This window comes from Brachyhypopomus gauderio, unplaced genomic scaffold (assembly GCF_052324685.1).
Source record: "Brachyhypopomus gauderio isolate BG-103 unplaced genomic scaffold, BGAUD_0.2 sc81, whole genome shotgun sequence".
In the NCBI taxonomy this organism is placed as follows: Eukaryota; Metazoa; Chordata; class Actinopteri; order Gymnotiformes; family Hypopomidae; genus Brachyhypopomus; species Brachyhypopomus gauderio.
Window position 1 is genome coordinate 409648 of NW_027506902.1, and position 24123 is coordinate 433770.

General features: G+C 45.3%; 1 protein-coding gene across 5 annotated transcripts in view; it reads left to right on the plus strand.

Annotated features, from left to right (window-relative positions):
- Positions 1-266: 266 nt before the first annotated feature.
- The window catches only part of grik5 (glutamate receptor, ionotropic, kainate 5), a 53077-nt gene continuing 29220 nt past the window's right edge, over positions 267-24123 (plus strand). For all 5 annotated transcript variants that reach the window (XM_076991153.1, XM_076991155.1, XM_076991154.1 and 2 more), the window contains exon 1: positions 267-429. The gene's annotated coding sequence lies outside the window, so the exon portion shown is untranslated. The remainder of the gene's footprint in view (positions 430-24123) is intronic.

Consider the following 24123-nt stretch of genomic DNA (forward strand, 5'->3'; position numbering starts at 1 on the left):
TCTACTTCTCACGTCACCAGAGTGCGTTCAGTCCGAGAGGAGAGCGAGAGAGAGCGAGAGAGAGCGAGGAGGAGAGAGACGGAGGAGCGGAGAGAAGATGACCAGCCTCCTGTTCCCAGTTCTGGGTCCATTGTTGATATTGGTGGCGCTAGGCCAGGCTGCACTGAGCTGAGCTGTTTGGGGAAGAGTGTTTCTACACGACCCCCCCTCCCTGTTTCTACTGGATCATTACAGCACCACTGCAGCCCTTCCCCGGTGTTATTCCTTTAACGCCGCCCAGTCCCCTCGTCCCCGAGCCCATCCGTCCCTCCAGGGCTGCGATCTTCCTCTCTCCCTGGCCACAGTGACGTGTTCCAGAGGAGGTCTGATTTCGCCGTTAAACACAGCTAACCCATGGCGGCCCGCTCTTGACCACGCATGCTTCACACTGTGAGTACGCCGATTTGGGCTCCCGCCGTGCGCGCGAGTGTGTGTGTGTGTGTGTGCACGCATGTGTGTTTTTGGGTGTGTGCACGTGTGCATGTGCACGTGTGTCAGTCCAGCCATCTTTGCTGTGTTTTGTGTTTGTGGCCAATGATCAAATCTTTGCCTATCAGTGTTGGAACCAGTGAAGTCTTAGACAAGGTTTCGTTGGTGCCGTCATGTTTCCTCAAGTGTGTGCACATCTGTGTGTGTGTGTGTGTGTGTGTGTGGGGGTGTGTGTGTGTATGTGGGGGTGTGTGTGTGTGGGTGTGTGTGTGTGTGTGTGTGTGTGTGTGTGTGTGTGTGTGTGTGTGTGTGTGTGTGTGTGGGTGTGTGTGTGTGGGTGTGTGTGTGTGTGTGTGTGTCTTCATGTTCATTTGCCTCACTGCTTCCTTCAATTTCCTGTTCTGAACTACCACTTACGCAAGTTGCTGCAGAAAAATATATACAAACACACTCGTCTCTCTCTCTTTCTCTCTCTGTCTCTCTCTTTCTCTCTCTTTCTCTCTCTTTTTCTCTCTCTCTCATCGCTCTCTCTCTCTCTATATATATATAATGTAGAGAGAGAGAGAGAGAGGGAGAGACAAACACACACACACACACACACACACACACACACACACACACAAAATTATATAATTCTTCTCTCTATCCCCCTAAGAGTGTGCACATTATAGTCATTTGGGACACTCTTACTCCCTCCATTATCTGACAATCAGTGTGGTTGTGCCTTTAACCACTCCAGTGAGCTGTGAAGAACGCCACCTCCAAACACACACACGTACGTTCCTTGGCCCCTGGCCCCTGGCAGGTGCGATGAGCATGCGGTTGGGACGCCTCCACCCCAGCCCAGGTCCTTCCAGCCGGGCACGCTGAGGTACGCCCTGCCTGAGTGACACCGGCCAGTGGCCTCTGCCCTGAGCAACGCCCATTAGCACGGTTTCTCCAGACATAACTTCCATACGGCACAAGCGCAGATATAAGGAAGCTCAGAGTCTGTCACTCTGAGGCGGGAGTTCAGAGATGTGCTCTAGAAAGGGAAGCCTCGTATGCTTTATTTTACTTCTTTTTTTTGTCAGTTTAATTTTTTTTTCTTCTTCGGTCCATTCATATTTGCTATAATGAGAATTAGACTGTTGACTCTACAGATGTGTGACGTGTACTGGGGCTCGAGGTCTTAATGCCATGGCAGTGGTGTGTGTGTGTGTGTGTGTTGTTGACATGGCCAGTTTTAGCCCTCCTAAGACAGAGCTGCTGGTGTGAGCAGGATCATTAGCAACAGCCGCTGTTGCATTTACACACCTCTCTGATGTTAGCCTGCTCTGTTGCCATGGTGCCAGGCCACTGTTGTTTACCGACTGGCTGTGGTAACCGGGAGGAGCTCAGGTGTCGGAAATCATAAAGTGATTTTATGACAGACCGCATATACATTTTTGCAAATGCTGAAGCAGAGAAAGTGTGTAAACCAACTGAACGAGCGGCGTAATGGTGCAGGTTACAGGTGCCACGCTTCCTAGCTGTGGCCGTTCGGAGAGACGTGTGTATTTGCTGCCTCTAAAGGATCAGGCTTGACAAGAACGCCGGTGTAGCGCTGCGCTGATCTGACACCTGTGGTGATGGCCTCCGTGGGCGGGGCCAGGATGTGCGCTAGCCAATGGAGATGAAAGGGGGAGAGAGTCTCCTCTAAAGCCCACGCCACATAGCTGCCAACCCAGAGTCTGGCCGCAGTGAAGACTGGATCAGCCCAGGCAGCTTTACTGCAGTATGCTCCCTGAGCCAGTGCTAATGCTCCTCTCCTCCACTCCACTGCCCCCCCACCTCACCCCTGCCCTCCTCACCTGCCCCCCCTCCCTCCCTTCCCTTTCATCCTCTCTTTCCCTTCCCTCTCTGCTCTTCCTTTTTTCTCCCCTCGTCACCTTCCTGACTCTCCTCAGCGCTCTTCGCACGCCCCCGGCTGGCTCGGACAGAAGCACGGGGAACCGTGTGGCAACTCAAGCCCCTCCGTCCTCGCACGCTGGTGAAGCCTCTCTCGTTCCATTCATTACGGAAGTTAATGGTACAGCGTAAACTTTAGTGGAAGGCTATCAATGCCCCGGTGCGTCGCGGGTACTCGAGGTTTTATAGAACACCAGCTGTGCTACTGTTGACCTCCAGGCATCTGGAGTTCTGTAAGGGTGTCTAGATTGAGTCGAATTTCAGGGTGTAGCGTAGTGGAGTGGAGTCTAATTACTGCCCCCATTACATGGGCACTGGGAAGCTATACATTGGAGCCTGTTTGAGCCATTGCCAAGGTTTGACATTTGCATTTAGACTTCTCTGAAAATGATTTAATTTGGAAATATTTCCTCCCTCAGGATTGTTGAAGTGCACACAGCAATTATGTCGTGTTGTTTTCCACAGAAAAAAAGTACAAAAAAAAAAACTCTAAGCCTAACAAGTCACAAAATACCACTTTTCTTTCCTGCCCTTTTTAAGTAAAACGGTGATGGGCCTGCCACTTGTAATCATATAACTCTGGGTTGTGGAAGGAACTTGTGTCTTGTCTACAGAACAGACACTGTATCTGAGGACCAGGGTGGCACAGACTACTGTATCTGACAGACACTGTATCTGAGGACCAGGGTAGCACAGACTACTGTATCTGACAGACACTGTATCTGAGGACCAGGGTGGCACAGGCTACTGTATCTGACAGACACTGTATCTGAGGACCAGGGTGGCACAGACTACTGTATCTGACAGACACTGTATCTGAGGACCAGGGTGGCACAGACTACTGTATCTGACAGACACTGTATCTGAGGACCAGGGTGGCACAGACTACTGTATCTGATAGACACTGTATCTGAGGACCAGGGTGGCACAGACTACTGTATCTGATAGACACTGTATCCGAGGACCAGGGTGGCACAGACTACTGTATCTGACAGACACTGTATCTGAGGACCAGGGTGGCACAGACTACTGTATCTGACAGACACTGTATCTGAGGACCAGGGTGGCACAGACTACTGTATCTGACAGACACTGTATCTGAGGACCAGGGTGGCACAGACTACTGTATCTGATAGACACTGTATCTGAGGACCAGGGTGGCACAGACTACTGTATCTGATAGACACTGTATCCGAGGACCAGGGTGGCACAGACTACTGTATCTGACAGACACTGTATCTGAGGACCAGGGTGGCACAGACTACTGTATCTGATAGACACTGTATCCGAGGACCAGGGTGGCACAGACTACTGTATCTGACAGACACTGTATCTGTGGACCAGGGTAGCACAGACGACTGTATCTGACAGACACTGTATCTGAAGACCAGGGTAGCACAGACTACTGTATCTGACAGACACTGTATCCGAGGACCAGGGTGGCACAGACTACTGTATCTGACAGACACTGTATCTGAAGACCAGGGTGGCACAGACTACTGTATCTGACAGACACTGTATCTTTCACACTGAAGCTTGCTCTCTGAAGCCCTCACTAAAGGGTCCAATGTGTGCTGCGGTGATGACATAACCATCATATAACACACACACACACACACACACACACACACACACACACACACACACACACACACACACACACACACACACACACACACACACACACACACACACACCCAGACTTTATCTGTTCGACCTGCTCATTGATGCGAATATGTAATCACACGATTAAAGTGACTTTGAATGGTCTTGAACGGTTTTAAATGGCATGGTTGTAGGCGCTAGATGAGCTGATGTACTGGGATGTTCATACACAGCCATCTCCAGGGTTTCCAGGGTGTAGTCTGAAAAAGAGAAATACAGTGAGCAGCAAAAAATGCCTTGTTGATGCCAGAGGTCAGAGAACAACTGGTTTGAGCTGACAGAAAGATAACTAACTCAAATAACCACTAGTTACATCTGAGGTGTGCAGAAAAACGTCTCTGAATGCACAACACACAGAACCTTGAAGTAGATGGACTCCAGTAACAGACGACCACACTCCAATCTACGAACAGATAACTAATAACATAATATCTAATAACGGATAACTCCAATTCGCAGGGCCTCAATAAAATTGGACAATGGAAAAATGTGTGGTGTGATGAAGCTTGATGTTTGCTACAGCGTTCGGATTGTAGGGATTCTGCAGAAACATCATGACAGCATTTATGGTGCCTTGTGTCGATGCGTCTGGCCGCTGGTGGTGGTGTGGGGGATATTTCCTTGGCTCAGTTTGAACCCCTTAATATAAAACATGTCACAGTTGTAATATGTAGCAATACATTCACAATATAGTATTTTGTACATATTAATCAGCCTTGTCATAACATCTTCAGCATTGTAGACTTTCTGGGATCTGAGAACAATACTGAGAAAGATTTATATGCATGGGGTTTACTGTTTTACTGACAATTTTGCTGACGGCAATCCCTATTTAAAGAAAGATGAGAGATGACTCAGAAGGACACTGCTATCAGAACAGCACGGCTCAGTAAAACTGTGTCACTTAGAGTTCAAGAAACTGTTTGCTGCTCAGGGTTGTGTTATGTAATTTCATTCAAAATTTTGTGTCATTTCCTGTGAACTGGTGAAAGTAGATCCTACTGAGTCATAGGTGAGATGTCCTGGCAGGGCGGTGTGCTTGCGTGTACGTGTGCGTGCGTGTCTGCGATGTAGAAAGTCACGTGACCCATCGTCTCATCCTCACCTCGTCAGCCTACACACGCGGTCTGCTGCAGTCCTGTGCTATTTCAGTGGCCCACTTTCAACATCTCATGTAACATTTGTAACCGACATTCAGCGCATCAATCACCGGTCACGCTGCATCGCGGTGAAAGCCTCAGGTGTCATTCTCGCTCGGCCTCTCAAACGTCGTCGTGTGAAAAAGCCTCTCCGTGTGAGCTTATACAGGTCACGGCGTTGTGTTAAAATCAGCTCCTCAGGCTGGACAGACAGATACAGCGACACTGACTCGCTGTGCTGGAGCAGCAGTAGGCCTTGTTGAGTTAGGAGCAGAACGAGGGAGGCAGCCTCGCCTCGATCTGGACCAGCAAGGGCCACACATGCACGTTCGCCCTTGGCCAAACAGCCAAGCCAAGTCACGCGGATGGCAGCTTGCATCACAGGCCTTTCCACTCACTTATTCAGAGTCATCTGGATATTCGGTGTCGCGTGATCCTGTCTCTGCATGGCCCCAAAACCAAGAGGAAGTATTTGAGTTACTTTACACTGAGGTTCTACTAAGTGTCTTAGCTGTTCCCAGGATGCACTTTTACTGAATGGAAATCCCTGAGGATGTTGCTGATGTCATTCGTCCAGTTTGGGGCTCACAGCCCCTCCTGCTTTGACCCGCTCCTCTGTTGACTTCACTGTCCACATCTTTTCTACTTCTTCTCACAGTCCTTGGTATTTCTTTAGGTTTTTGTGTTCCTTGTTGCCGATGTTCATAAGAATTGGGATTGGTATGTCCATCACTACGGTCCTCTTCTGCTGTTTGTCCAGTTAGCCATTTCCGTGACCATGCGGAAGCTAGGCATTGTCATAATATTAGAACACATGGTCAGTGGAAAGCTGTTGTTTAGCTGTTATATCAGAGCAGACTGAATTCTCAGCCAGTCAGCATCAGCCTTTCACTGGCTGAGGGCGACAATCACACCTGTGCCGATCCGCATGATTCTTGTCAGCACAGCTCTGTCTCAGGAGTCCCACGTGTCATTTTGAGAGAATATTTGCCAGTCATTCACCTTTTAATTTTGGCCACTTTCTCCCTCTCATCCTATCAGAACAGGCCCGGTCGGGCAGCGTTACAATTAGGATCAATCTCCCGATAAAGGTGAGGGACCCGCTCTGGCTCAGGCTGCCGCTAGCCAAGGGCTCCCATTTCAGCCCGGGCTTGGGAGAGGTCCATCTCTATTAGTGCGGCTGCAAAATCAATGCAGGTCCTCGTCTACAGCAGAGTGCGGAGCGTAGGGGCTGGGGCTCTCTCTCTCCTGCACTACTGCAGTAGTGTGTTTCTCTGACAGCAGAAGTGTGCTGATTGACCTGGAACGTGGCTCTGACTTGGCACAAGGGCCCGAGAGCGACGTGTGTTGTTCGGAGAAGTAACAAACTAAATGTGAGAGAGGGTGGGGTAACACTTTACAGTTATATATTTCACCTATAGCATTATTTACTGTATAGCAACCAAGAAAAAAATATATATACAGAAAAATCAGTGCTCACAGTATCAAAGTACAAAGTATCAAACTGTAGTTTCACTATAACCGTGGTTATTGAACGTAGAATGTTACCTTAGGTGGGCTCTGAGAAGGAGGAGCAGAGTTGGAGAGCAAAGTTGGGCAGCTCATGGATGACAGCTACCAGGTCTGGGTGTGAAAAGTGCTTTTCTCAGTCAGGCAGAGAGTGCATGTTCAGCACCAGTGCACCCAAATCTCCAGCAGCCACCCTGGGCCACTCACTTGCACTGACTCCCCACACTGTGAGATTCCTGGAGGCTGTCCATATCGATAGCTCTTGCAGAAACACAGGTGATGTTTGCTTTCGAGAAAAGCGCCAGGAGAGGTTGAGGCGGCGGGGGAACACTGAAGGAAACACTGGGAGGACACATCCCGGTCACGGTGTGCTGGAACACGCCACGTTAATGTCACTCCTCAGCAGGCTTGAACATCTTTGCTGTGCAAGATGCTACTTCAGGTCCTCCGTAGTCAAATGTCAAGGGCTCTACCAACATTTTTAGAGCTTTAATGGAGTCTCTAGCCTCTCTGGAAGGGTAGGACACACTAGCTTTTTTTTACATTTGATTTTGCTATTAGGTTCAGCTCAAAATAATTCGGTGAACCCAAATTCACCTTGTGGTCACTGGAGTTTGTATATTCCTGTTTATCCATTTCACTACCTTTTGTTTCTGTCTGTTTCTCGCTTAGTTGCGTGGAGGAAAGTAGTATTTCCCTTAAAAGCTTTTATCCATTAACCCCGAGCTCGGTGCGTGGCATGTTTATTGTGTTTGTAAACTTTTTGTGCGTCTTGTGTCCTTCAAACGGCTACTGTCAGAAGTGTTTATGTCTCGCGTAACACCATGTGTCGACAGCTTTGCCCCCAGATTAACAAGAGGCTGACCGCCACCATGGAGCTGTGCCCGGTGCGAGGTCATTAGCTGCCGATCGACATTCCCTGTCACGCTCGGCTGGGGCAGCTGTCACGGCACGTTAATGGCTGCGTAGTTCGCCGCTCAGAGCTAATCGTCGGCAAGCGTCTGAGGTGGCGGTGTCTTGCCTCGCGAGTCCACTCTTTAATTAGCCCCTCCCTATCAGCGTGGCCCGCAGATGGATCATTTACAAGTTAGGGCCATCCATCAAACGGAGGGCCTTCTGGTTCCCAGAGGGCTGCGTTAGAAACGCAGAGCACCCACACGGCCACCACGGCTCCCCTCCCCCGACGCCGGGCATGTCTTGGCCAGTCCAGGTCCTTTTCTCTCCTCACCAGTCTCACCAGGCTAATTCCTCCGTGCCACAACTACAGTACTGGTTGCTAAGCAGTGAAGTCACCAAGCATCAGATCAAATTGCGTTTGCCTGAGGCAGTATAGCATCACTGCTTGAGGCGTCTGAGTTTGTGCTGAACGTTTCTGGGGATGCGACCGACTCTGGGATCGGAGAGGGTCGGGGACGTTCTAGGACACAGGCATACAGGCGTCTTAGTTGGGGTCCTTGGGGACCTGCAACCAGACCAGGCTTTCAGTGTGCTCCAGCTCCCTGTATACCTCAGGCAGGGCTGCAGTTTTCTTCATTACCTGTGCAAGGGGCACTGGGAACTGTAACAGGACATAAATCTGGTCTGGATAGGGGACCCTGAGGATTGGATGGAGAGATTGAGAACCCTGTTCTGGGAGATTACCAGTGAGGGAAAACATGGTTCACTGGCTTTTGTTGAGTAGAAATAAACTGCAAAAAAAGTTTTTTTTACCCCCCTTTTTTTCTTTCTTTTACCAGGCTGAGTAGTTTTGACACTTGACATTTCATAGCCACATTGAGATGGTTGATATTGCATGGCAGTCTTTTTGAAATAGCCTGCATGATTTACAGAATGATTGAAACTGTGCAATTGGGTCATGTTTAAAGGCTCGTATTTGGACCCTTTGGGAGCCTGAAATAATGACACACATGCACAAAAAGGATAACTCTAAAACAGTGACAGAAAGGAATGACTGTAATTGGCCCAGAGCCCATGTGTACTCAATAAACCTGTTGCAGTTCCAATTATTTCTGCATAAGAACCAAACCTCTCAACTCAACAGTCCCAAAGAGATTGGACAGAAACAAGGGGAAAACAGACTGACACGTTGTCAACACAGCCTGCATGATGAATAAGTTTGTTCTGTTTTTTATCATAGTTGTCAACATCAGAAGCCAGTTTATTCTGTTAGTTGTACATCACTGTGATCTACAGGCCAGTTTCTGAGGTGAACAAATTTGCAGTAACATGTGTGAGTAACATAAACTGGGCAATTTTCCCTGACATTTTATAGAAATGAGCCAAATCCGAACATATTCCTCAAAGATGTGGGTCATTGTAGAAACATTTTTAAACGTGACATTTTAGGTCCTTCCTTTTGAGGTACACGGCACCTTGATCAAACTGGGCCAAAGGTCAAAAGTTCCCTCCTTTCTTACCATGCAGCCTAGAACAGCTCTAATGGGAGTGTTATAATGATAATGCTATCAAAAATTGACGTGCAGCGCATACGCACACAACGTAACTAAGTAAGTCTGTTCCATTCCATCGGCATTTAACGACGACGTTTGCAACCGCTCTCTTTCTCTTGGGATTTTCCTAATGACAATGTCTCATGTCAGTTAATACAACTGGGACACGTCGTCTCCAATGTTTGGCTAATTCTCCATGATTGATTCCTATTCCCGAGGTGACAGAGTCCATGATGGCGATGGTGGAGAGTGCTCTCGGGCTAGGCTTTTCTCCTGTTTTATGGTGACTCTCGTAATGGTCAGCATCAACGCTCGTCCTGGACTAACCCTGATCTACACATTACAGTGTTTCATTGCTGTGCGAACCAAAGCACTTTAGAAGCGTACATGATAATTCTGTGTTTAGGTGTTGTTTATATTATCTATATAGTTAATAAGGTACAGTATCATAACAGTAGTGCAAACGTTTTTTTAAATGTGCAATAATCATATAGATGACGGGTACAGGTTTTATTGTTAATGTAACGTTCGAGTACTAGGTTCACAATACCTTTTTTTGTTGGAGCATTGGATTCATGCTTGTGATTTTTTGAATACTGTCACTTTAAAACAATTCAGCATTGCGCTACTATGGGAATCAAGTCTGGCTTTAATGAGTAAATGAGGAGGTTATGCAGCAGCAGTTTACCATGTTGCATGTTGTGTCAGGAACAGCTCAGCATTACATCTCCTCTTATGAGTTTTTCTTTTGACATATAAGATACATAGCTAGTAGGGGTGTGGAGATTCATCAATTCACATCGGTACACATGTCTGCGATGCGACTGCATCGGTAGATTCAACGTGCATCGAGTTTAATTTGCGGGCGAATTCACGATGCATCGCCTTCAGTGAGGCGGTCACGCAATCTGCAAACAATGCCGTGGGGCTAAATACGTTAGTAGCACAACGAACCTGGCGACACGCATGAAAAGACGGCACGGTGTGGACATCTCTGCGGCCGCTACCCCCTCGTAACCCCCCCGCTCAACAACTTACGTTCGTGAGTGTGTCGCATCGCATCGCATTTGTATCGCATCGCATCGCATCGACAAGGGGTTTCAGAGTATTGCAGTTATATCGCATCGTTGGCAGTGTATCGAGATGTGTATCGAATCTAGCTTAGTGGTGACGATATACATCCCTAATAGCTAGGTACTGCATGTTCATGGGTTAAGGAATTGTGCCATCCAGGGGCGAGGCTAGGGTATTTTTAGTGGTGCTAGAGCACCACCGTGAAGTTGCTCAACACCCCCTGGCTCAACACATTTTTTAAATATTATATTATGCAAAAACCTTGCTCTGCACCTGCGCAATACTTTGGTATTGTGCCTCTGTGAGCACTGGGGGCTGGGCACCCCTAAAGACCAGATCCTAAAATCGCCCCTGGTGCCATCTTCCTCAGAAACATCTGTTTGTCTCCACCACTGCTGTAACGCATAATTTCAAACCAATGAAAGGTCACATTATTATGGTCTGGTCAGGAACCTCATTTAGTTAAGGCAGCGGCTCTGTGGAATCTTGAGCTTTGATGTAGCGTCTCCATCCGAATGTGTCTGACTAAGATCATAGAGGGCAGGATGAGGGCCAGTGGGAACAAAGTGCTCTGGAGCTCCGCCCACTGCTTCTTCTCAGGAGCCCCCAGGGTCCTGGGCAGCGATGTGTCCCAACTTGTCTTGGCAGAAGGTCTTCCAGCTCTGCTAAAGCAAGCAGTGGTCTTAACCCTGCTCAAAACAAGCCGACACACCTCAGTTGTGTTTCTACCTCGACTCAAATGTAGTTTTCTGAACTTGGTATAGGTCTGTAATAGAGGTCTTTGTCTCAGTCTTCTCAGGGGACCCAATTCTGCTCAGGGATTTCTCTGTTTCTCTGTGTATCTCCATCATCTAAATCCAGATGACTGTCTGCGCATCCTTTGCTTTAAGCAGTCAGCTCTCTCTCCCTAGCCTATAGCCTATTATCTCTTGATCACCCTTGTCTCTGTGTCTCTCTCTCACCTTTGTCTCTCCCTCTTTCAGTAGTTTCTCACCCTTGTCTGTCTTTCTTGTTAGTCTCTCTCTCTCTCTCTCTCTCTCTCTCTCACTAGTCTCTTTCATGATTGTCTCTCCCTTTCTTGCTAGCCTATCTCACCCATATCTCTGTCTCTCTCTCTCTCTCTCTCTCTCTCTCGCGCTAATCTCTCTTTCTCAAGCTGCTCTCTACTGTCATCTTCCTGATCTTACCTGCCATCTCTCATTCTTTGTTTTTCTGCCACGCGCCCACCCACCCCCACAAACAGCTGTCTCTATTGTAATAATATCAAGGTCATGAGAGTATATTTCGACTATCAAAGAAAGCATAAAAACACGGAATCTCTAATAACTCTACAAGCGTAATGCCAACTCGGGTGCTTTTTCCTCAATTGCTTCCATATTTAATTGGTTTCTTCATCATTTTCTGCCTCTCTCCTTCTCTTCTCTATCTTTTCACTTTCTGCTTTCTATGCAGCATTTTTCAAATCCCACGTCCCTGTGAGAGCTTCCTGGAGCGTGACGCCGTAGATTACCACGCCTGGCGCCTGCCTGCTGCACGTGCACGCAGGACCAGGACTCAGATCATTAACCCCACTGCAGTTACACCACCGTTCCTCCGTCAGGCCTCTTCTGCACCTTCCCTCTTTCTCCTCCACCTGTCCGTCAGTGCACCCCCCCCCCCCCCCCCCCCCCCCCGGGTCCACAGGCTTAACTATTGCCCTTCAGACTGGGCTCATTCTTAACATGGAGAGATGGTACGTGATAAAGCGGGTGTGTAGCAGGAGGAGCTTGGAGAACATTGGTGGCACCTACGCCCACCTGGCTGTCCTGTCAGGCACGTTTGTCCTCTGCCTCTGTTGAGCGGGGTGGGGGGGGGGGGGGGTGATAAAGTGAGCTGGTGCAGAAGGAGATGCAGTGAGGCTGGGCATGGGGTAAAAAAATATATTAAATGAGAAAAGAAAAAGGGGCACATGAGAAAAAGGGTAATAGAAGGCAAAGGTGGCATAGGCTGAGGGTGACACAGGGTGAGTTGATTATTGAGAGCTGGATTAGAAAGCATGGCTGTGTGTGTGTGTGTGTATTGGTATGAATGTAATTTGCTTTCACAGGTTGTTAAAGAAACTGTGCATTTCTGTGTGTGTGTATATGTGCATGTGTGTGTATGTGAGGGTGTGTGTGTATGTGCATGTGTGTGCTATTGCTGCGTGTTTGTATGCAAGTAATTAGTATTAGCAAGCTGTAAGAGAAACTGTGTGTGTGTGGGTGTGTATATAGTGTATGAATGTTAGTGTGTATATGAATGTGTGTGTTCACGCGTGCATGTGCACAGCTCATTTTCTGTCCTCTCTAATAGTGAGCTGCACTGACCCCTGCAGCTGCAGTGTTACAGGAATTTGCAGCCTTTAATCGGGTCCCCCCGCCCCTTTATTAAAGTTAGAAGTGCCGGCCCCCGAGAGCCTCCGACATGTCCAATTTCAGAGCCCCCGCCCCCCTCCCGCTCACCGCCACCGATCTCTTTTCTCTCTTTAAAATGAACTCACTGCCTTTGTTCCCCCCCTCTGTTTCTCTCCACGGTGATGAGTTTCCGCGGTTACGTGTGGCTGTTACCGGTGGTAATGGCAGTGTGAGGTGGTTCGGCATGTCGCGTTGTAAGGCAGATACCGGACAGGATCTCAGTCATTGTTATTTTGTGCTGAGCACACGTGCTGTTGTTGCTAATTAAAGACTGGTAGCAATTAAATATTTAGGTTGTGGGATAATTAATGGTGGCTGTAGACAGCTGTACTGGAGGCCCTTCCCAGTCTCTCTCTCTCTCTCACACACACACACACACACACACACACACACACACACACACACACACACACACACACACACACACTGTTATATCTAATGGGGGTAAGAAAGCACACTGGAACACACAAACCATCACATGGACAGCTATGACATCTGTATCTACGTACCCAACTCTTTGAATCAAGCTTTTCCTGCTTCACATTTGATCAAAAATCTTGCAACACAACACCCCAATTTCTCTGAGTGCAGGATCAGCGTGCACCCTGCTGATAGGAAAGCAGACAACAAAACTCTGTGGAAGAAGATGTAGTAATGTGTTGTGTTGTAGTGTTGTGGAAGGGGCAGCAGAGACGGTGTGGGAGGAGTTGCAGTGGTAGAGTAATTACAGAATGAGATCTGTTTCTGTCCAGACTGACTCCCTTTTGAAATGAACCTTCACATCAGTACCGGCTTCCAGTAATGGACTGCATGTGAGAAGCACACATAGCATATAAATGTGTGTGTGCATGCGTGCTTGTGTGACTGTCTCCGTTTTTCAGTCATGGGGAAAATTCTGGCCAGTTTTGAAATGAGGATTTCAAAGTCTTAGACCAATGTCCACGACCAAAGCCCTTACTCTCCCTGGACACAGATGTATTCATTTCAACAAAACATAAATATACACAGTCTCTCTCTCGCTATTTCACACACACACACACACACACACACACACACACACACACACACACACACACACACACACACACACACACACCTTGTACCAATGCAAACCCTCATAAATTTTTATATACTGCGCAAACAGACCCTGACTCACAGACATGCCTGCTTCTGACTCACACACGATTTCATAAATGTCTTCAGAAGTGTGTTCGCATTTGTGATTTCATAAGTGTATTTGCATTGATTGCAAATGTTGGCAACACTAAATGCATTTTCTACACAATTTCTGTCTCATTAAAGAGCAGACAAACACATTTAACATTTTATGAGCCACAAGTGCCAGAGTGTAGTGATGGGAAACATATGAACATAAAATATGAAAATGGGAAATGTTGAAATTGGGAAAGCAGAACAGTTCTGTAAAAATGATATTTGTAAAATATGTAAAAATGATTTACATATATTTAATTGGCTGGTTCATATATATTCTGCAGATACCCTGTTCATTATATGAGCTACCACCTATATTAAAGAGCTATTATAGTTCTAGTGTCAAATGCCTATGTAGATTATATTCGACATAATTATTTTTATATAGAAAAAATGATTGCATATGGCATGTGGCTTATTGCATCGTATAGGTTTTTACAGACCTTTTGCATATCGATCTCTCACTTAAGATCCAGAGAAACAACTGCTTCACATCCCTTTCTGCACCTTGAGATGAATCAAACTGCTATTACAAGCGTGCCGAGTGAATCGTGCCCAGAAACCTTGGATGTCTTAAAAAAGATACTAATAAGGAATGAGCATATGATCTAGACTAGGTGTTAAACACCTAGAACGTCTTTAACATTCACACGTCGCCATGTCTAGACCAGCTGTTACTCACCTACACTTCAGTAATTGTCTCTCAGAAATGAGCTTTAACTACTTAGCACCTCCTAATATAACAAGGGATGGATGCAGTAACAACTGCAAACTGTGAATGGCCTATTTAAGTAACTAATATGGGTTCCTTGGTTCCTCGTCCAGATCAGGCTAGAACTGCTTCGTGTGGCTGATCCGGTACTGTGGTACTGTTTCTAATCCTACAGCGGTCTGCCCTATTATCAGAACATATAAATGGGCCCGATCAGACCAACAGCATTTTAGAACCTTGGAACCTGCCTCGTGACATTCATTCTGTAGCTTTCTTTAAACTTTGGTTCTTTGGTTCATCAGTGACATCTCCCTCTCCACAGTGCATCGTGGTAATCCGACGTTATATTTCAAAAATTAATTTACCAACCATGTCAAACCGGCACTCAGTCTGGGCACGTCTATTGGACTTTGACTTCTGAAACATGTTTTAGCTGAAATTGCAACATGTACAATAACGCCGCAGTGCTTGGGATCATGCTTGGGTTACTTTACTAAATGTAGTTTTGCTGTTGTAAATTTGCATGACTTTAGTATTTATAAGGCCAAGTCGGGTACATCACCTTGGGGGTGTGTGTGTGTGTACTCTGCTATATTAACTTTGATTCCAGGTGTTACAATAACTAGCACCTCAAACACAGTAACTCTAATGTAATGTTTAGCATTGCTACACCCCTAAAACTGGCCCATCTCCTCTTTTTAAAACACCGAGAAGAGAGGGGAAAGACAGGATACGCTCATCTGCACACCCTCTCATGCTCGCTTTTCCAAGCACGCTGTCAAAGGTTCTGAGAAGGTGTCAATACCGCTGGCTCCAAACGGGCTTTGTAAGGCTTGCCTTTCCTTCCCACCACACTCCGTTGAACACCACCTTCACACGGGGTCTCCATCAGGTCGCTGCCTACAGCAACTTCCTGCACGCTCCCGTGGTGTTGACCGCACCCGTTTCCGCCTGTCTCATCCTTGTCTTGTTTGCCATTCGCTAGACATTGTACTGTTTCTTGAATTCATCCCAGTCAGCAGTCAGCGGAGGACCTTAAAATGGTTTGAAATGATCAGTGAAGACTTGAAGGGAAATAGTCAGAAATAGTCTGCCAATGTGTGTGTGTGGGGGGGGAGTGTGAACGTGTGTTACGGTGCTTCGCTCGAGATTCGTGGGACGTCCATACAGTTTGCCAACAGTGTTGAGTTTTCCACAGCAGGCGTTAGTAGCACAGCCTCAAACATGCTATCTGCGGGGACGTCACATTATTCATGGTTTAGTACGCTTCAACAAGTGTGCTAGGCGAAGGGATTAGCATGCTAATTTCACATTTCTACGGTCGCACTGCGTGCACTTCTCGTGCACAGCTAGTGGGCAACATTAGAGGTCGACCTTTATATAATCGAGACTATACCTCGTTTCAGTGGAGCCAGTTAACACTCAGAATACAGAAAAATCTGGCTCATTCTCCTCATTAAGCATATTAACCAGTTACAGTTAACAGTTTACAGTTTCAGTCACAGCACCACCATATTAGTGGCAGTTGAGTGCTCCTTTGTGCAGATGGTGTGACTGCGACTGCCTCCAGCGTTACTTCTTACTTACTTACTTGTATTATAATGCACTACATGTTGTCATTTTGCATCTCTGGAATTATGTTACATATTGAGAAATTTATTCACCACCCAATTTTTTGACCTGTGCAGATTTTACATATGAACAGAAGTAATTTGGATCCACTCAGAGTTGAACATACAGATTTTAAAGAGACTTCTCATGTGGGTTCATGGAGGTTCTGCGTACTGCTGGGTTTGAACCAGAAATGGAAATACTCTTTTTTTTGTAACCTTGGTTTTATAATATCAAAATAATTAATTTAATATTTAACACTTTTCATTACAAAACATCTGTGCTGTGTAAGACGGCCTAATTCAATTAACCACAGTCCTAGCTAGCCTGCTTCTCAAGAAAGGTTTTGAGGCGTCTTGTTAAAGCTGGTGTCATGTTTCCAAGGTGATCCTGGGAGTAAATCCAGGCGTGAGATGCGTGAGAGTCAAGCGGCTGTAGACCACTCTGGGGAGATGAGGCGGGTCGTGCTGTTCTCTTAGCCGCTGGAGTGTGGGATGAATGCAGAGGAAGTCGGGAAAGTCACGAGGTCTTTTGGTCAAAAAGAGCAGGAAATAGTGGCTCAAATTTGCACTCTGCCGGCTGATGCGACTGCCTTTTTTCCGCTGATGACAACCATATGGGCAGAAATCACAGAGACACCACGCCTGCTGAATGCAGCTCTTAGAAAGCGGGTGAATGCTGTTCTTGGTCCCTGGCTACATTTTTCTGTTTGTCAGATGCAGCTCCATACGTTGGCAAAATACTCTGTGATGCCTTCACATGAACATACTAGTAAGAGGAGCATGGATGAACATGGATTAGTTCTGTCTTTTCTCTGCTACCTCTGAAGTGCGTGGGTTGGTGGGCGGGTGGGTGGTTTTGTGTGGAGGGGTTCACATTTAAGCTTTTATGCTGTGTCCATTGACCCAGCTACTAAAGCCAGTCAAATGTTTTTCACTGCTGTAATGTTGGTATACTCTGCGTTAATCTGCTGGAGTGGCCAGACTGCAGGAGGCTGAAGGGGAAGGTGAGAGAAGGCATGTGGGCGTGTCCGTGAGCATAGAGCCAATGAAATATGGCGGGAATGTGGTGAGAAAGGCTTAGTGAGACAGGCACGGTGATATAAGCAACACGCGCTAACGTTGAGATTTACACAGAGAAGCTGTGTTTCTGAATTTTAGTGTGTCGTATTGTCTGGGGAATTTATACCTTTGATATGTAAATAAGCACACGGTTTTTCTTTCGTAAAAGTCCCACCTCATGTTATACAGATTAAAAAGAAAACTTAAAGGCTTTTTCTGTTCATGCATCGCATACATATTGGAGTATTATAAATATTTGAAATCCTGTTGATTCTGTAGACATGAACATTTTAATAATAGTTAAATTGGATTACTGTAGTTACTGAGTTTGAGATCTGTGGAACTATTTGTATTGTGTTTTATTTATGTCCTGCTTAAAAGCTGCCTTTCATCTGAGTGAGTCCATCTGTTTTGTTTGGCAGTGAGGTTGGCTGTCCTGTAAGGGAAGGGAACCACACAGAATAGAAGTGGTAGTACACATGAAGTTTGGGTGAGGTGTTCATTTTCACTCTGTTCTGACCTTAAAGTGGCATTGCCGTTCTTTCTCTCTCTCTCTCTCTCTCTCTCTCTCTCTCTCTCTCTCTCTCTCTCTCTCTCTCTCTCCCTCTCTCTGTATCTCTCACTCTCTGTCTCTCTCTCACTCTCTGTCTCTCTCCCCCCCTCTCTCTCTGTATCTCTCTTTCTCTGTCTCTTTCTTGCTCTCTCTGTCTCTCTATATCTCTTGCTCTCTCTCTCTCTCTCTTTATATCTCGCTCTCTCTCTCTCTCTCTCACTGTATCTTTTTTTGCTCTCTCTCTCTCTAAAATGCAGCACCTATAATATTAACTAAGAAAGGAGCCGTGGGAAGGTACTCATTTTACATCAGCACCCTCACACTGGTGCATAGGGTAACTGCTAAAGCTCAAACCTCATCTGCTTGGCTGTGAGCTCCATGGGGCCCAGCACTCCGCTCCATCTGGAACATTTGCAGCTTGTGACAGTGACGTCTACCACAGGGCCCAGTTGTCAGGCCTCTCAGAATCAGTGTGTTAATTCCCATTAATTATCTGAAGTGCTTGCTTTCCCAGAGTTGATGATAAGAAAGTGAGGGAGTCTTTTGTTATCAGGTTCTCAATTTGGAATTCACTCCCTATACATATTTCTGAGGGATGCTTTTTACATCTTCACTGAACACACTTCTCTGTTTCATCGAGAATTTGAGGTCTTTGTTAAAAATCCGTTGTTTTGTTCTTTTTCTATTGTCTTGATCCATTTAGAAATGCTTTTTAATTCCACTGATTTGAGGCTGTCGTTCAGGTTTCCTGGTTAAACCATTATTCTTTTAATCAGCTGCTCTGCCTTTATACTTGCTCTGAGTGTTTTGCTGATTATGTTTATTTTGCTTGCAGAGCACTGATGGCTGCATTTCAAACACATGATATATATGAATACACGCACACACACACACACACACACACACACACACACACACACACACACACACACACACACACACACACACACACACACATATATATATATAAAGAGTAAAGATATAGGATTTATATTTAGATATAGGTATTATATATTTATAAACTATATTTAAAATATATTTAATAATATAACTATATTTATATAATATATTTATGAACAAAGAAATTTAAGTAACTATTTATATATACATGAATACACTATGTGAATTATTATGCTTGAATTGTTTTTACTGTATTATCTGTTGCAGATAGACTATCCATTTACTGATAGTAAATTGTGATTAACTTATTACTTATATAAATTTTAATGCATCTTACTTTCAACCTGTTGTAGTGTTTGAAGGAAGTATTTTTATTCAGTTGAATATTAATTACATCCATGAATTATATGTGTTATACTGAATTTAAATAAATGAGTATTGAGTAAATAAAAAGTAGGTTTAATAATAACAAATAACTGCAAATTAGCAAAATGTTTATATAAGGTGTTATGTAAGGGAACCACTCTATCACTCTCATTTTCTGTCTGCCTACCACACATGCACACACACACACACACACACACACACACACACACACACACACACACACACACACACACACACACACACACACACACACACAAAGAGATATACCGGTAATCTTTTTTCTATGAATTGTGGTTTGTCCAGAGCCTGCTGTGCTGTTGGGCTGTTGGGAGAGGTATCCTATGGCCTGAGTTGTGCAGGGAGGCAGATATTTCTGTTGTCGCCGCTCCCTCATCACACAAGGCCACAGTCTGATCCCTGCCCTGCTCTCCCTTTCACTCGTTTTCATCCATTAGTGAAAGTAGGACAGCATGATTTTTTGCCCCTCCCTCTGGATTCTGAGCTGATTGGCCGTTTGCACCCCGCTATGTGTCTAAAGCACACAGACCAGAACCTTTAGCTCTCCATACCCCCCCCCACCCACTCAGTCACCCCGGGCCTTTCTAGTGTAGCCTGACTCCTGACCCAACGTCCACATAAATCTAGGGTTAGGCTCAGCACATGGTGCTGCTGCGAGTAAGCCCTGTTTAGCCTCTCGCTCCACTCTGAATTCAATCTCCCTAACGCTGCGAACCTGGTACTGATGTTAACACCTGATTGGTGGTCCCTACATTCATTTACCGGAGCGAATCCGGGACTCTTGTCACCCTCCCTGTCCCCTCCTATGTCCCAGCTGCCTCAGGGTGACAGAGTGTCTTCGTGTTAATGAAGGAGAGGGGAAGGTTTGCCTGTTTTTTTTTTCCTGCGGTAACAAATGATTTGATTTGTGGAGTCAAAGACCTGTGGCAAGCTTGCAGCTTCTTGGTGCAGTACTGCAAAAAGAAAAAGAGGAGTTTTTTTTTTTTTTTAAGCGAGGATGTGGCAGAACCCGGAACTCCAGCGGCACTTGGGGACGAGTTGTTTTTTCCATGCTCGTTATTCCCCAAAGTCACACCGTTAGCCTGCGTATCAGAGGCGGGAGAGGCTCTCCTGCTGGAGGAACTGTCTAAGGGGTGACCATTTAAGAGAACCATCTTAGCAGCGGGCTTGTGTTTTTGTTGTGTTTGTGACCAATTCAGGTGATCTGGCCATATTATGAGATCATCTGCAGGGTTTTCATATCTTTAATCATAGACATATTGCCTAAAATGCTTAGAGTACAGTAGCTATTTGATAATTAAAATGTGTTAACACAATAGATTAAAAAAGGACCCAGAATAGACCGCAGTAGCTGTTGGTTTGTTGGTTGCTGTATTGCTCTCTGTTGAGTATGGAGTTACGTTTATAGTTAAACAATTGTACATTAACGCTTTATTCTGGTTTTCATCTCCCAGTAGAGAAAAGTAACGGAGAAGAGTTGGCGCTTCACTGTGACCCTGCTGTGCTTTTCCCACAATGCTCTGCTTCACCACTAGCTTCGCTTCCAGCTCTGTGATTCAAAAAAGAGGAAAAACACACTTTTTATGTGTGTGCTCTCTGCATGCGCATGCCTACACACACACGCGCGCACGTGCCTAGCTATGTGTGCTTGAAATTCTTTCAGCTATGTATAGATTTAGGCCTGTGTTTCCCAGAGAGATTCAGATTCAAAGTTCTATGCGGCAGGTGGAGGTGGTGGATTCTCTCCTCTTTTTTGATGGGGTTCGGGTCAATGGATTTTTCTCCCCTTTCCTGGTTCAGTCTGTTTCTGCGCGTGCGTCTCTGGTTTGTTTATCAGCCAGGTCTCGATGAAACGCAGGTCCCTGTAACACCCTGGAGGGGTGTTAACCCGTGATCTCCTGTTCTTTTATTTCTAAATACAGACGAGTGGTTGGTGCTGAAATCGTGTGTGTTTGTGTTAAAGCTCGTGGCCTGGTGCTGGTTTAGAATAGAGCTTTCACATGAACATTTAGACTGCATCATCTGGCAAATCAGTGAATGCCACCCGTGTGTGTGTGTGTGTGTGTGTGTGTGTGTGTGTGTGTGTGTGTGTGTGTGTGTGTGTGTGTGTGTGTGTGTGTGTGTGTGTGTGTGTGTGTGTGTGTGTGTGTGTGTGTGTGCATGCACAAATGTGTGTGTTCACATGCAGACTTTTATAAAGCTGGTAGGTTGGTTACCATGGCTTTATGAGTTAAGTAATCAAACACACACTGTGATCTCTCTGTTTTATTCCATAACCCTACAGTTATATATAGACTTCTCCATCTACTCCCACTCTCCCTCCTCCCTCTCTCTCTCCTCCCCTCTCTCTCACTCACTCTTCCTTCTCTTTCTCTCTCTCTCCCTCCCTCCAAGCTCTATCCACATCTCTCTCCCACTTTCGTCTGCCTGCTGTCATTCTCTCTCCTGTCACTCCTTCATTCACTTGCTTTATATTCTGGTTTTCATGGCTGTCACTTGGAGTCTCAGTTTTCCACTGACACTCTGGTTCTTCAGAGCTTTGAGAGCTTTTCTTGTTTTCTGATCTATCTATCTATCTATCTATCTATCTATCTATCTATCTATCTATCTATCTATCTATCTATCTATCTATCTATCTATCTATCTATCTATCTATCTATCTATCTATCTATCTATCTATCTATCTATCTATCTATCTATCTATCTATCTATCTATCGTAATAAACTATCTAACTCAAAGGTCCTACTGGTATTTAGTAAAATACTGAAACCCTATACATTTATGTAGAAGATATTTGCCTCTTCTGTTAAGGCTATGTTGGTCATCAGCATCACATGAGTTGGAGCTTAACAAATCATAACCCATGTAGCACACACACACACACACACATAGAGAAGTAAATCTGTTATGCATGCACAGCCTTCAGTTCTGGTTCACTGAGCTATGAAACGAGACTATGGTAATCTCGTATTAAATGTTTGCGCTTCCATAAACACTCACTCATTTTGCATCTTTGCTTATTCCTCTTAGCGTATGCCCTATTACCATAATGACAACCCAGTAGTGGTCTGATAAACATTTTTACCATGAGTATCTCAAACATTAGAGTCTTAACCTGCCTTAATGTGATTGGTGTGGGGGTGGGCGGTGTTCTGCAGGTTTAAGTTAGCTTAATTAGCCCTTAGTGACATAGCTAACAGTTTTTCTCATTGAATAATGCCCTGTTGTGCTAGATAACAGGGAGGTCTTTTGTGGTTCTCATTGAGACTGACTCTTGAATTCTGAAATGGTTTTTGATCCACAAGTGTGTGGGGTTTGTGTGTGTTTGTGTGTGTATGCCTGAGAGAGTGAGAAAGAGAGAAGGAGACAGCAAATACTGAGCTAACCGATGGATTCCCTTAACCCATTGTAACAGAGCATAGCAGAATTTCTGGCCTAAGGATTTTTCCAGTTTTATTCTTGTGCAGATTCATTTGGCATTGCCACAGTAAACCGTGTGTGTGGCTGTGTGGTAATTTATGCTAGCCGCCCTCCTACTCTTCATCAGAGGTTAGTGACCGCTGACTAGCGGACCACTGCTGGCCAGATATTGTTGTGTGGCCGATCGGTCTCCTTCCTGGCAGTATTATTGACACATGTAAATCCTTCAGCAATGCTGATGAGACTTTCCCGCTCATGCTAGTGTGACCTCTGCTGTCACGTGGCTGCTGTGCTGAGAGTATTGTGCTGAGAGTATTGTGCTGAGAGTATTGTGCTGAGAGTAATGTGCTGAGAGTACTGTGCCACCTGCTGAATGTTGTGTTCTGGTCCTGTGGTCCAGTCTGGGGATGGACTCATCCACGCGGTCGCGTATGGCACACAGTGTATAGTAGATAGATGGGCTCTTAACTGATCAAGGCATGTCCACCCAGAAACTGTCTTTAAAGTATATTTTGCTCCTCTGCTTATTTAACCCTTATATGTTGAATTTGTAGAATGAGTGTGACGTCAAAGATTCATTTTTGTTGGTCCACCAGTGAAATTTGTAAAAGGAGTCACAAATTCTTAGCAGCAATGGGAGTGGGAAGTTCGAGTCAATTTACCCAACTGATTACTTCGAATTGTCTGTGTCAATAAATCAGATGTTCGATTCAGGAGCTTATTTGTGAAAGGGAACTGTGGTCCAATTAGAACAATCCAACTGAACTCAAACTGGCACTGTAGTCCATTTAGAAGAATTCAACTGAAATCAAACAGGCATCGTGATCCAATTAGAACAATTCAACTGAATTCAAACTGGCGCCACGGTCCATATAGAACAATTAATCTGAACTCAACCAGCACTATATTGCAAAAATAAAACTGCAAATAACTGATTTATTCATTCATGTTGTGTGTTTGTTTGTTTATATATGCCTATTGATATCAGGTACCAAGAAATACCAAAAGCCAATTATTATTATTTTTTTTGGAGCAATTTTTTTAATTAATTTTACTTCATCTTACTATGCTATGGAAAATCCATAACCACAGAAATACTTAACTTATACATGACTCATTAAAATGCTGAAGATTTTAGACTGTTATGGAGGATTCTGGTCATGTGAGAGGTGTTTTTATGGCTTACTCATCCTTCACTCTTGTTGATGTATTTTATGTACAAATACAACCATCTACTCAATTATGGCTATAAATGCACCCAAGAAATAAAATTTTCCTTCCATTATCTGGAAGAGGTAAATTGGTGTATTTGTACATCCTGTATGAGTAAAAAAGGTATTTGCAAAATAGAGATTTGTGTAAAAGCCACAACAAAAGCACATTTAAGGAGAAGAAGCAGAAGACACTTAGACTGGCACGATGCTCGCCACTGCCGTAATGGCAGATACCAGTCGTCTTTTTCTCCTTTTGTCTTTCTCTACCTCATTCCTCTCTGTCCCCCACCTTCCTCATCCCTCTCTCCCTCACTCTGTGTACCCATAACCACTCTGCTGTCTCTGTCACTACAGGACCAAAAGCAGAG